Here is a 15,271-nt window from a genome sequence, read left to right as displayed (position 1 = left end):
TTTTCTAAAGGATTTTTAGGTGTCTACATTGACTACTAGGATCCTCAATGTTCTCCACTTGATTATTTCTCCTCAGCAAATTGGCTTTGTCCTAGGGAGATGAATCCTAGATTCTATTATGATGGCTCATGAAGTTATTCACTCTTTGGAAGTTGGGAAAGGGGAAGGTTTCCTGCTCAAGTTGGACCTTTCTAAAGCTTATGATAGGGTGGATTGGGATTTCTTGAAAACTATTCTCTAGGCTTTTGGTTTTCATGTCTAGATATGTAAACTTATTCTTCAGCTTGTCTCTTCTCCTTCTCTAGCTATTTTAATCAATGGAGCTCCCTCGAAATTATTTTTCCCCTTGAGAGGGCTTAGATAGGGTGATCCTTTATCCCCTATTCTATTCATTATTATGGAAGAGTGTATTGGGAGGTTAATCTTGAGGAAAAGATAGGATTAGAGCCTGCATGGTATAAAGCATTCTTTTGGATAAACTACCTTCACCCATTAGCAATTTTTGGATGACACAATTTTGGGTGGGGAAGCCATGGTTCAAGAGGCTAATGTGCTAAAAAAAATTTTGGATACTTACATGAGGGGTTTAGGATAGGCTATAAACTGGGATAAAAGCTTAGTCTTTTTTGTAAATACCCCAATTGAGCAACAAAAAAAAATTGCTTGTATACTGGGATGTGGTGTGGGGTCTCTTCTAGCTATTTACCTTGGAATGACTTTGGGGTCAAAATTGCCAGATTCCTTCTAGAATGGCATTATTGATAAATTTAACAAGAAATTGGCTGGTTGGAAAGGAGCTACCCTTAGGCAAGCAAGTAAATGTACTTTGGTGAAATCAACTCTTCAAAACCTCCCAACTTATACCCTTAGCCTTTTTGGGATCCTAGTTAAGCATGCTAACACAATGGAGAAAATCTAGAGGGACTTTTTATGGACAAGAGTTGAAGAAAATAAGATATATCATCTTGTGGCATGGGACAATGTTTATTTGCCCAAATGCTATGGTGGCCTAGGCATTAGAAAAATCAGACATCTCAACAATGCTTTGTTAGAAAAGTAGTTGTGGCATATTTTTCAAAGTCCTAGAGAATGGAGGGATACCATGGTGGAAAAGTATTTGAGAAGGCAATCCCTTAGCTTCATATTTAGTGAAGCTGATATCCCCCATGGATTGTTTATCTAGAATGGGACCCTTAAGGCAAAAACTTTGGCTAAGTAGAAGGCAAAGTGGAAAGTAGGCAATGGGGAAAGTATCTTATTTTGGTAGGACAACTGGTTAAGCTAGGGACCTCTCATAGATCATCCTAACTATGAGAGATGGGTTGGTATATGTGTAAGAAGATTCAACAAAAAAGTTAGTGACTACAAAGCTGATCATTGATAGAAAGATCTACTGCTAGTATCCCAGGATCTTAAATCTTTGATTACTATTCTAAATGCCATGATACTTAATAATAAGTGGGATGAAATCATATGGGGAGACAATCCCAATAGGTTATACTTAGTTTCTTTAGGCTATTTTTTGCTATGGAACAAGATGGAGAAACCTATCTAGGCAAAGGCTTGGATGACTAGCCTCACCCTAAAAATCAATATATTCTTCTAGCTGCTTCTCCAAGAAAAAAATTCTTGCCCTGGATAACTTGACTAAAAGGGGTTAGTATATCCCAAATAGGTGTAGTCTTTGGAAAAATGATTTGGAGTCAACTACGCACCTTTTTATTCATTGTCCCTATTCCTCTGAGGTATGGGATCTTATGACCAAGGACTATGGACTTAGTTGGTGTAAACTAGCCAACATCTAGGATTTCTTTGGTCAATGGACTAGTATGTACAAAGGAATGAAGACACTGATGATAAGTTCTTGGTCTCTTCCAAATTTTTGATGGGGAATATGGAAAGAGAGAAATAATTATATTTTTAGAGATAGCGAAGCCCCTAATTTTATTATTGCAAATAAAATTGTCACTACCATGAAGGAGACTTTTGTAGTTAGAAAGGGGGGAGACATTGAAGAAGGAGGAAACAACATAGTAAAGAAAAAGGATAGGGAGAGGAAAAGATAGGAAGCTAAGTGGATTCTCCCCCCTAAAGAATGGCATAAAGCCAATTTTGACATGGTAGCCAAAGGGAATCTTGGCCCCACTAGCTATGGAGAAATTATTAGAAATGGTCATGGTAAGGAAATTGTAGGCTTTTCTTATCCCTTAGGGATTTAGATGAATCACTTTGTGGAGGCTAGTGAAGCTTGTCATATTGTAAAATTGGCCCTGGCTACTAGAATTGAGAATCTTTGGTTGGAGGGAGACTCATTAAATATAATAAACTATTTAAAAGGTTGTATTAAGCCCTCTTGGACCATCACAAATGTGGTGGAGGAGATTTGATCTGATTTGGATAAATTCAAAAGAGTCCATGTTAGCCATGTGTCTAGAGAGGCCAACTCAGTCGTAGACTAGTTTGTGAATGAGGTGGAAGTAAAAAACATAGTGATGACATGGCACAATGGTGATACTTTCTCAATGGCCGTGAAAGATATCATAATTTTGGAATGTATCTAGGAAAGTATGAAGGCAATCTTACATTAATTATGGAAATTTATATTGCATTGCAAGTAAGACAAGATGTTAATGAAAATCATGGAAAGATAATAACTCTCCATCATTCCGTGTACTTGTGGTACATTTTATGAGTCACTTTGCCTATCCCAATCAAAATTGCCAAAGGTAAGAAAGATTTAGGGATACAAAATTTGTAGGAACCTAAAGTTTGTGAGTGTAGGATTTTTGAACAAGAGCTCAAGATGGTAGGGGAGAGAAGTAGGAAGGAGTCGATTGGAGAGGTAGAAAAATGGAAGAAAAGAATGAAAGTTTGGAACAAGCTAGAAAAGGGTGGGATATTGAGGTATATTAAGAAACTCCATGGCTTTGATAAGGAGATCACAAAGCTCATGGTGAATACTCGGAAGGAAAGGCATGTAAAAATTGATGGGGTTTCTCATCAAATCAATGTGGAAATGATAGCTCAGATCATGAAGATACCCATGGAGGGGATTAATTTTTATAGGGATAAGAAATTTTCCACCAATGCAGTTAAACATTTTGTGAAGAATGAGGAAGAATGGAAGTGTTTAGTGAAGGTTGAGATATACTACATGATGGAGTCGATAAAAAAGTTGTGGAGGTATGTTTTAAGGGTTATTATTGAATACATTTCTTTGGACACTAGATTCAACAAGGTCAAAATACACCACTTTGTTTAGTTAAATCATTTTAGGCATGGAACAAAAATTTATTTTCCTTTTTATTCTTACTTCTATGAGTAAGGGCATTGAGGGTTTTAAGAAGAAACCCACTCCAAACCTAGCCTTGCATGAGGGATTTCTCCTACTAGTCTATGAATATCTTAAGACTCAAATGAGGGGGAAATCTTTAGGCCACTCTAGGGATGATTCAGAGGCCACTAGAAGCTCAAGCTACTTTGATTCTGAGGATATTCAGAGTCTTAGCTCAAAAGATGAGGAAAAAATTTCCTCGAAAGGCAAGAAGTCTAAGGGGGAGAGAAAATCCCTCCTCCATCCAATTTTTTTCCTAGCAGAAAGAGCCCTTGGGGATTAACCCCCAATCCAATGAAATAGGAGGAAGAGGAGTATAATGAAGAGGAAGAGGAAATAGAGTCGAAGGAAGAGAAGAGGGGGGAAGACAATGGGAAGATGGGAGAAGATATTTCTATTCAGTCAAGGAACCCCAAAAAGAGAAAGGCAGAGGAGGACCTACAACCAAAAGAGAAGAAAGATCAGACCCCTATGGCTTTAGGACATTTACATTCTATCTCTCCATCTTAGGAGATTAAGAAAACTATGGTGGAAGATAATGGGGAGATAATTATGAAAGATAGAAGGAGGTCATGGAGAAACTTCAACACCCAAATGGTGACGATGGGGATTGTTACGGAGAAAGTGAAACTGCAAGTCTTGGAAGACTTAGAAGGAAAAGCCCACTTCAATGAGCTCATAGACTCTACTCTAGTTGTAATTTCAGATAATGGAAGGGAAATAGGGCTCAATCTTCTTAATAATGCCAAAAATAACATGATAGATAATTTTTTCTCTATCAAATGGTTGTTCCATGAGATTGAGGAGCTCAAGGAGAAAAGAATCCTAGAGGAAGGCCACAAGATGAGCAACAACCAGAGTCATCTTACTAGCCAGGAGGATTGTATCTCAAAAGTTGATAAATGGGTGCATAAGATGGAGATATCAAATAAAAACCTAGCTAATTAGGTGATTGCTAACCTAAACATTATGAATGAGAACATCAATAGTTTGGGTGAATCATTGAAAAATGTTGGAATTGGTGGGGTTAAGGATGAAAAAGCCATCTTAGACCTTAGGAAGATAGAGGGTGATATGAAAGAGATCAGGGGCTAGGTGGAATGAAACAATGACCTGAACTAGGAACGTGTGAGCATGGAGATCCAGAGTGCCAATGAGGAAGTAGAGAATCAACATGATCTAGAATAGTGAGAAATATTTTCTAGTGGTCTAATTTTTTGTTTTGTACTATATTTAGTTTAGTACTTCTGCCTTTTGCTACTAGCCACATGCCTGTCTTTTATTTCTAGCTTTTGCTTCCTAGCCATGGGCCTATCTTTTGTTATGGATTTTTAAAGGTAGTTGCATAGGGTGTGGACTTTATTTGATATTATTATTTCAAATATTATGTAAAAACTTTTGGGTTTTAGGATCCCTATAAAACCTATTTTTCTTAATAAAAAATTGAGAGGGGGGATAAATTAATTATTCAAGGTTCAAATGTCCTAATAAAACTTTTTCACCATGTAAACTAAGCCCATTAAACTATTCATTCATCCAAGCTTAAATTTTCCTGCTTAGCAAGTTACTGTAAATCAACATGCACGCATAACACATGAAGAATCAACACATAACACAGTGATTTACATGGAAACCCAATTTGGGAAAAACCACCAGTAACATGCTACTCAATTCTCACTCTTCTAAAGTGATGCCCTATGAAAGGCCTGCCCTATTAAAGGCTACAACACACTGTTAAATGTGACCTAGTTAAAGGATTTAACCACCATGTTAGAAATGGGCCTTGTTAGAGGACTTAAGAACATTCACTTGGAATGCCACCCTACTAAAGGATTTACAAATGGTTGTTAAACCAACCTAAGTCCATAGGATTTTAACCTAACTAATACAGTTTTTAGAGAGCAACAACAAGGGCTTTTGACCTAATACAACTCAACTTAACTTGCAAATTTCAGATCTCTATTCAACTCTTCACAATTTTCCTAGCTTTTAGTCTCTACAACTCTAACAACTTGTTTTCCTTTCAAGCTTTGTCTCCGTAAGTCTTCATGCTCAATGTACCTGTGTAATCTTCTTTATGACCACTTATCAAAGAAAATTCTTTGTGCTCTATTCTTCCTTCTTCTTGATGTCTTCTCTTTGACACCCTTTAACCACTTCACAATTTGGCACACTAGCAACTCTTGCTTCTTGGCCTATGACTTCTTAAATAAAAGTTTGGAAAATGCTTTTCTTGCTCGATTCTTCCCTCCTTTAATTTTAGTTTGAATGGATTAGGTAGGATTCATTTAATCTAACCCATATCTTGTTCCTTATAGAAACATCATGAAGAATCCTTCTGAATTCACCTAAAAATGTTTTATCTAAAATTTTGTGCCTCTAGCTCATCATCCTTATCCTCCATTTGGTTCACAAAATTCTTGGTAACAAACTTGTTGGCTCAGATCTATCGAATCTTTGAATTTTCACATAAAGCAATAGCTCAACACTATTGAAATTTTGATGCTCAGCACACATTACGTTACTCAACACCAACTACTTTTTACTAATGCTCAACACCTATTGTGGATTCACTCGACATCCACTAAGTTTTCTGATGCTCAACACCAATTACTTTGCTTGACACCTAAACTTTCTCAACTCCTTCTATATCACTTGGCACACACACTAGATTTTGTATTTGCTCAGCACTAACTGAAAATCTGTTTAGCATGAACTAGCTTGCTTGACACTCATTAATGGACTTAGTTAAGCTTTGAAGACAACCTTGTTACAACTTATTCTTCCAATGTTTCTAAGTGTGGCCAACATCTATATCTTCAAGTATACTATCAATCCATCATTTTACCATTTTCTTAACTAATCCTTGTACTTCATTACAAAATCATAACTCGACCTTTCCCTTAGGTGCTTTTGTTACATCTTGTTGATTAAATCCTCTTCATCAATCAACTAAGTGATAGTACTTAGATCTTATAAGTAATTGTCTTTCTAGCAAATAGAAAGTTTGACATTAGTGACAAAATAATGATTGAAAACATTCTTTATCAAAAATCTCCCTCTTTGTATATTATCTTCCTTCTTCAATAATGATCTTTTCAATCAGATTTCCAATAGTCTCCCTCTTTGGCATTGATGGAAAACCAAACTGATCAACCAAGTTATCAAAATTCTAACTAGGTTAAAATAGTAAGTCAAATGCCAAAAATAAATTGTGTTACCATCAGTTTTCACATCTCCCTCTCTGATTTGCTATCCTGATTTCTTTGCTTTTGCTTTTCCCTCTTGGTTGCTATTTCCTTTCTCTTTCCTTTCTGTTATATCTTCTCCTCTTCTTGTCTAGTGAATTGCTATATGACTTCCTATTTTTTGTAGGTTGCTATTTTTTATCAACTCTGCTTTTCTTAACTAGTATGACTCCCTCTTACATTTTTTTTCTTCTTCTATATGCATTTATTAGTTTCTACTATCAATTCTTGCTATTTCTCCCTTTATCTATTTGATTAGTTTTTTCTATTTCTCCCTTTGTTTATTTAATTAGTTTTTACTATTTCTCCCTCTTTGACAACAATGCCAAAGAAATATTATTTTAGCATCTCAACATGCAAGTGTAGCATTTGTAGGTACTCCAATTTCTCTCTCTATCACCTTACTTTGTGACTGATTTGGAACTTTGGCACTTTGATTACTTCAGGCAAAATCCCAAAGCAAGTATCCTTTGCATCAATTTGTATCATTTTAAAAGTCAACTCATTTGATGCAGGGCAATTTTGTTGTTACTTAAGTAGCCTTGGCTAGGGGTATCACCCCTAACTTGCCTCTAAGAGAATCAAATGCATCTTTAGGTAGAGCTTTTGTGAAGACGTCAGCAATCTATTCCATTGAACTGACATATTCCATTCTCACTTGCTTGTCTTCCACCAATTCTCTCACATAGTGATACTTAATTGCAAAATGCTTTGTTTTGGGATGCATCATAGGATTCTTTGATATGTTGATGGCACTTGTGTTATCACAATAGAGTATCACAGGTTTAGTTACCTCTTCCTTCATACCTTGTAGCAAATGTTTGATCCATACAATATTGCTTTTTGCTGGTCCAAGTGACTAATCTTTTCCCTAAAAAAAGTGCTCCTCCACTAGTGCTCTTTCTATCATCAACATTACCTCCCTAATCTTCATCAATGTAAGCTTTAACTCAAACTTTTCACTCCTCTTGTAGTATAAGCCAAAGTCATCAATTCCTTTTAAGTACTTCAATATTCTTTTTACTACCATCAGATAATTTTCTCTTGGGTTAGCAGAAAATCTTGCCACTATTCCAATAGCTAAAGTAATGTCTAGTCTACTATGCACAACATATTACAACTTTCCAATCATTGATCTATACAATGTCTGATTTACTTCAGTTGACTCATCATTCTTGGATAACTTATGTCCTATTACCATTGGTGTACTGACTGGTTTTGAATCTTCTAAGCCAAATGTCTTAAGTATCTCCTTGATATATTTTGATTGGGTCACAAATATACCATGCTTAGTTGATGTACTTGCTATCCAACAAAGAATTTTATTTCTCCAAACATTGACATCTCAAGCTCATGTTTCATATGATCAAAAAAATCTTTGCATAGGGTATCTTTTCCTTCAAATATTATGTCATCAACAAAGTTCTCAGATATCAAAATGTCTTTACCATTTTCTACCTTGATATGCAGGTTATTGTTGTCATCTATTTTCTGAATTCCTATCTTCACAAGATATTTGTGCAATCTTTCATACCATGCTCTAGGTGCTTGCTTCAAACCATAGAGTGCTTTGTGCAATTTGCAAAGTATATCCTTGTTGTTGTCATCAACAAATCCCTATGGTTGTTCTATATAGAATTCCTCTTCCAGTATACCATTTAGAAAGGCATATTTTACATCCATTTGGTAGACTTTGAAACCTTTGTAGGTAGCATATGCAAGTAGTGTTCTCACTCTTTCCATTCTTACAACAAGGGTAAATATTTCCCCATAGTCTAGTCTTTCTTGTGCATAACATTTACAGACTAGTCTAGCCTTATTTCTTGTGATCTCACCATTCTCATCAAGCTTGTTCCTAAACACCCATTTGGTACCAATAAAATTTTTATTAGTTGGTCTTTGAACTAAAGTCCAAGTTTTATTCTTCTTAATCTAATCTATTTCTTCTTCTATGGCTTTATACCAGTCATTATCTTGTAGTGCATCTTTCACTATTTTAGGTTCAATCTTGCTCATGAGATATGATTCATTTCTTATTCTATTCCTTGTCATTGGTCTAACTTCCTTGTCACTAATGATTTATTCTACAGGGTGATGTCTTCTCACATACTTGGATAGTCTTGGTTTTTTCCTTCTTTCCATGTTTGATCTTTCAGCTTCAGAATCACTATTCACATCTCTTTCTGGTATTCTATCATCTCTCTCATGTGTACTGACTTTAGAGTCAGAATGTGCATTATTTTCATTCTACAACTTTTCTTTTGAATTCAGCTCAACATTCATTGGTTTTGACTCGACTGATACTGAAACTTGTTACTAATTCTCAACTTGATTGGCAGCTTCTTCTTCACTAGGCATTTGTTCATAGAAATATACAAAGGATCTATACTCTTCTGGTTTTTTGATTTCATCAACCTGAGCTTCTACATGCTCATCAAAATTTACATTTGCACTCTCCAATATCTTGTTAGTGTTTGTATTCAAACACTTATATGCTTTTCTTGTAGTGGAGTATCCAAGGAATATGCCTTCATCACTCTTTGAATCAAACTTTCCATTTCTAACATCTTTAAGAATATAGCATTTACAACTAAATACTTTGAAATGTTTTACATTTGGTGAGTGACCATGCCATAATTAAAAAGGTGTTGCATTTGTACCTTTCTTGATTTGAACTTGATTCAAGGTGTAAATAGTTGTGCTAACAGCTTCTCTTTAGTACTTTAGAGGGACATTTTTCTCCATTATTAATGTTCTAGCATAGTCTATTACTGATCTATTCCTCCTTTCTACAATTCCATTTTGTGGGGAGTTCTTGGTGGTGATGTTTGTCTCTTGATTCCTTTGTCATTACAAAATGTCTCAAATTATTTTGATGTAAACTCTCCTCCTCTATCTGATCTTAGGCACTTCAGACTCTTTCCTATTTCCTTCTCAACCCTAGTCAAATAACACTTAAGCATTTGATATGCATTAGATTTGTGCTTTAAGAACATGGTAGTCATCATCCTAGAATAATCATCTACAAACAACATTATGTATATGTCTCCTTGGTAGCCTTGGACTTCTATTGGGCCACATAAGTCTTTATGGACTAGTTCTAATACATCTTTGAAAGTGTAGGTTTTGTTTTTGAGACTTGACTTGGTCATCTCTCCTAGTTGACATTGTTTTCACATGGTATTTTTAGGCTTCTTCAGCTTAGGAAAACCTGTAATTTTCTTTATTTTGCTGATACTAATCAGAGTATCAAAGTTAACATCACACAACCTTTTATGCCATAACCAAACATCATCAAATCTAATAATAATATAGGTTGTATCTTCCATATCTAGGTAATATTTATTACTCCTAGTTTGTTCCCCTTTTCCTATCAGATTTCCATCAATGTCATAGATTTTGGCAGATTTGTTTCCAAATTTTACTTTGCAACCTATATTGCCTAGTTGTGACACACTCAACAAATTTTAGTTCAATCCTTCAACATAGTATGCATTATCACATGAAATTTTCTCTATAATTTTAATAGAACCTTTTCCTTTGATTTGACATGGGGCATCATTTCCAAATCTAATGCTACTTCCATCATACTGAGTGAAGGTAATAAACTTACTTTTGTCTCCTATCATGTGATTTGAGCATCCACTATCTATGATCCATTTGTCATTTTTTTTCACACAAGTTACCAGTGTTATTGCTTCATCTTCATCTAACTCATCCTTCATGGCTACATAGACTACTTCATCATCATTTTCATCAAAATCTTCTTCAACAATATAGCATTTTTTTCCTTTGTCCTTTTAATCTCTGCTATCATCTTGTCTTTTTTTTTTGTACTTGTTTCCTTCTTTGTAGTTCTTCTTTTGTAAACACCTTGTAGCAATATGACCTACTTTATTGCAATTAAAAAAAATGATAGGAAGCATACCTTTGAATTTACCTTTGCCTCTATGAAATATTTTGGCTAGTAGTGCTTCTAATTGTTCTACATCGTCTTCATTTGTGTTGTTGTCACTGGATGCATACTTTGTATTTTTCTTCTTCTTCTTTGGTTTCACCTCCTCAATGTCTTTTAATGTCAGCTTGGCTTTGAAAGATGATTCAAGATTCTCAGGTCTACATTTATCAAAGTTTGACAACTCAAATGCAGTAAGTCTTCCCACTATACCTTCAAAAGTTAGTGTGTTTCCTGGCACAAATCTCAATTCTTGGATGGCTAAAACTCTAATAGCATAGATAGGGAGTAAGGTTCTTAATTATTTTCTATTAACAGTGTCATCTTCCAAATGACCACCCAAACTTCTTATTGCACTCACCACTTTTCATTCTAGAGGCATATTGAGTAGCATTCTCACCTTCCTCCATTTTCATGTCATCAAACTTTCCTCTAAGGCTTTATCTCTTTGCTCTTTGAACATTCTAATCTCCTCCATAGATATCAGTCAGAGCTTTTCACATTTTGAATGCAGAGTCACATCCTTTGATGTCATCAAATTTAGTGTAGCTGAGGATAGAGGCAATCTCCCACATTGCTTAATTGTGGTCCTTCTTTTTCTTCGTATCTTCTGCAGTGGGTACAGCTGGATCAACATGTTCTACTTCAATTGAGTTTTTTGCATGATCACTTATTGATCCAAGATTCATCTTCATTAGAATTTTCCATGTAGTGAAGTTATCTCTATTAAGCTTGGGAACTTCTCTCTTGGACATCTTGATCTTCTTGCTTCTAGTACTTTTAAACCAAATCAGCAAACGACTTTAATATCAATTGTTAGAAATGCTTTAGAATAACTAAGAGGGGGAGTGAATTAGTTATTCAAGGTCCAAATTTCCTAATAAAATTTTTCACCAAGTAAAGTAAGCCCATTAAATTATTCATGCATCGAAGCTTAAATTTTCCTACTTAGCAAGTTACTGTAAATCAACATGCAAGCATAACACATGAAGAATCAACATATAACACAATGATTTATGTGGAAACCCAATTTGGGAAAAACCACCAGTAACATTCTACTCAATTCTCACTCTTCTGAAGTGATGCCCTATGAAAGGCCTACCCTGTTAAAGGCTACAACACACTATTAAATGTGACCTAGTTAAAGGATTTAACCACCCTATTAGAAGTGGGCCTCGTTAGAGGACTTAAGACCATTCACTTGGAATGCCACCCTACTAAAGGATTTACAAATGGTTTTTAAACCAACCTAAGTCCATAGGATTTTACCCTAACTAATACAATTGTTAGAGAGTAAAACCAAGGGATTTTGACCTGATACAACTCACAACTTAACTTGTAGATTTTAGATCTCTATTTAGCTCTTCACAATATGCCTAGCTTTCAGTCTCTGTAGCTCTAATAGCTTGTTCTCCTTTCAAGCTTTGTCTCCTTGAGTCTTCATGCTAGATGTACTAGTGCAATCTTCTTTGTGACCACTTATCAAAGCAGAGTCTCTATGCTCTATTCTTCCTTCTTCTTGATGCCTTCTCCTTGACGCCCTTCAACCACCTCACAATTTGGCACACTAGAAACTCTTGCTTCTTGGGTTGTGACTCCTTAAATAAAAGTCTGAAAAATTCTTTTTTGCTTGATTCTTCTCTCCTTTAGTGTTAGTTTGAATGGATTAGGTAGGATTCATTGAATCTAACCCATATCTTGTTCCTTCTAGAAACATCATGAAGAATCCTTCTAAATTTTCCTAAAAATGATTTATCTAAAATTTTGTGCCTCAAGCTCATCATCCTTATCCTTCATCTCATTCACAAAATTCTAGATAACAAACTTGTTGACTCAGATTTGGTGAATCTTTGACTTTTCACACAATGCAATAGCTCGACACTATTGAAATTTTGATGCTCAACACACACTATGTTACTTGGCACCAACTACCTTTTACTGATGCTTAGCACCTATTGTGGATTCACTCAAAATCCACTAAGTTTTATGATACTTGGCACCAATTACTTTGCTTGGCACCCAAACTTTCTTGGCTCCTTCTATATCACTTAGCACACACACTATATTTTGCATTTACTCAGCACTAACTAAAAATCTACTTGGCATGAACTAGCTTTCTTGGCACTCACTAATGAACTTAGTTAAGCTTTGCAGATAGCTTTGTTACAACTTATTCTTCCAATGTTTCTAAGTGTGGCCAACATCTATATCTTCAAGTATACTATCAATACATCATTTTACCATTATCTTAACTAATCCTTGTACTTCATTACAAAATCATAATTCAATCTTTCCCTTAGGTTATTTTGTTATATATTGTTGATTAAATCCTCTTCATCGATCAAGTGATTGTACTTGGATCTTATAAGCAATTGTCATTCCAGCAAATAGCAGGTTTGACATTAGTGATAAAAAAATGATTGAAAACATTCTTCATCAACAATCTCCCTCTTTGAAAACAATATTCCTTCTTCAATAATGATCTTTTCAATCAGATTTCCAACAACTATTTACTATTATTTGGCATATACTAAATAGAGAGTTGGATGAATAAGTTGAATTACTAATGAGCTTCTATATTGGCCAAGTGAATTTATGAGTTTGAATAAGGTATTTGAAGTTGTTAAAAGTTGAATTGGTAAATTTGGACATAAAGATAATTGATTAATTATGGAATTACCTAAGGATGTATATGTGTGTCTAAGAGGTAAGTTAGGGGTCATTCCCCTATCTAAAGAAAACAAAGAAGAGATGCAATTTTGGATTTATAAGTTGAATTAAAGATGGGTTTTTATATTGGTCAAGTGAATTTATGAATTTGAATAGGTTTTTTGAAGTTTTGAAAAGTTGAATTGGTACATATGGACCTAAGGATAACTAATTCACAAAGGCATTACCTAAGGATGCATATGTGTATCTAAGAGATAAGTTAGGGTTCATTCCCCTATATAAATAAAATTGAGAAGAGATGCAACATTACATCAATTTTTATGATCATAATATCTTACAGACTGATGCATGAGGTCACACTTTAGGAAGTGCTTGAAGCTATGAAATGAAGGACACTTGTATGAGTTGATGAATCTAAAATCATAATGTGAAAGAGAGTGTGATTATCATAAGATCATTCAAAAGATTGATGAAAGAGAAAATGTGTATAAGTAGATGTTGTCTTTGGCATTATCATCAAAGAGGGAGATAAGTGCTAAGTTACCATCCAATATCAAGAGGGAGAATATGAATGTCAAGTGCATGGAGATATGTCAAAGAGGGAGACAATACAATTGGTATTAGAATGAAGAATCTACAGTTGGTATTGTAGAGGGAGAAGTGTAAAGAAGAAAAGAAAAAGCATATCTAAGATTATATGAATGAGAATCAGAATGAAACTAAGGATATTAATGAAGATATGATACAAACCACAAAGGGAGATGCTAGTGAAGATTATGAGAAATATTTTTCCATTAAACAAAAACTAAAGGTGTTTCTATCAATGCCAAGGAGGGAGTTTCTTGGAAACTACAATTGGAACAATTGTTATGTTGTCATAAATGCTAAACCTTACTAGTAAGATATTTTCTAACAATGTAGAGTGTCATATCTTTTGATTGATCAAGATGATATGAAAATAGAGATAATAAGGTGAACTAGTAAAGTGGTTAAGTAAAGAGGAGTAAATATGATGGAATCACAATGGGTACTTGATCTATTAGTACTTGACAAGATAATGTGGTATTTGATCACTAGATAAAGTGAAGAAGATAGTTAAGTTGAAGTGCAAAAGAGGTTCTTGATGAAAGGTAACAAACTAAGAAAAACACAAGCTTGATCAAGTAACTATTTACTAGGTCAATGAAGAAGTTGAAATAGAAGATTTAGGAACTTAAGAGATATCAAGAAAACATTATCTACTGAGTGATAGTTATGTATGAGAAACATGAAGATGAAAACTAAAGAGGTGATTGAGTGATCTAGTGTAAGCCAAGGAGTCAATATAAGCTGAGAAAAGATAAAATTAGTAGAGACTAAGCTACATACTAGTGACTGAGATGGAGAACATAGTAATGACCAAGTGTTAGTGAAATAATAGTTTATGAAAGGATTAAGATTTGAGGCTGACATGGTTGATTTTATGAATTGGTCAAAATGCATAAATGATAAGGGTTGATGAGCTTGCATATTTTCTATATAAATTGAGTTTCTTATGTGATCTATGACAAGGATTCAAGAAAAAGTTCTAGAATTTTCAAGAAATGAGTAAAAGCTAAAATATGATGGACAAATTAAATTAATTAGATCAAACCCTAAGATTGATGACGATGTTTAAGTGGAAAAAGATCAAAGCTACCTATTTAAGGAGGCATAAGAGATTTTTTATGGTTTTTTATTGGAAAATATGTGAAGAACCTTTGAAGAATAGAGTAGTAGAGGAAAAGTAAGAAGTTCATAAAAAGTGATTGTGTGAAGGGTTTCCAAGAAGATTAAAAATGGAGAATATGATGAAGTCTAGTCAATGAACCAAGAATTAGCTAAATGGAGATCCAAATTTGTAAAATGGGTTGTATTTTATTAGATCAAACCTAGTTGTTACTTTCTAACCATTGCAGTAGTAAAATCTTTTAATCAAGGTTGTTCTAGTAGTCATATAATAAATCTTTTAATCAAGGTGACATTCTAATGGAATGATTCAAAGACCCCTAACCAAACCAATCCTAATAGAGTGATTAAATCTAT

This window comes from Cupressus sempervirens, chromosome 6, assembly GCF_028749045.1.
Source record: "Cupressus sempervirens isolate cs-2001-9-10 chromosome 6, ASM2874904v1, whole genome shotgun sequence".
Taxonomy (NCBI): Eukaryota; Viridiplantae; Streptophyta; class Pinopsida; order Cupressales; family Cupressaceae; genus Cupressus; species Cupressus sempervirens.
Note: the sequence above shows the minus strand (reverse complement) of the source record.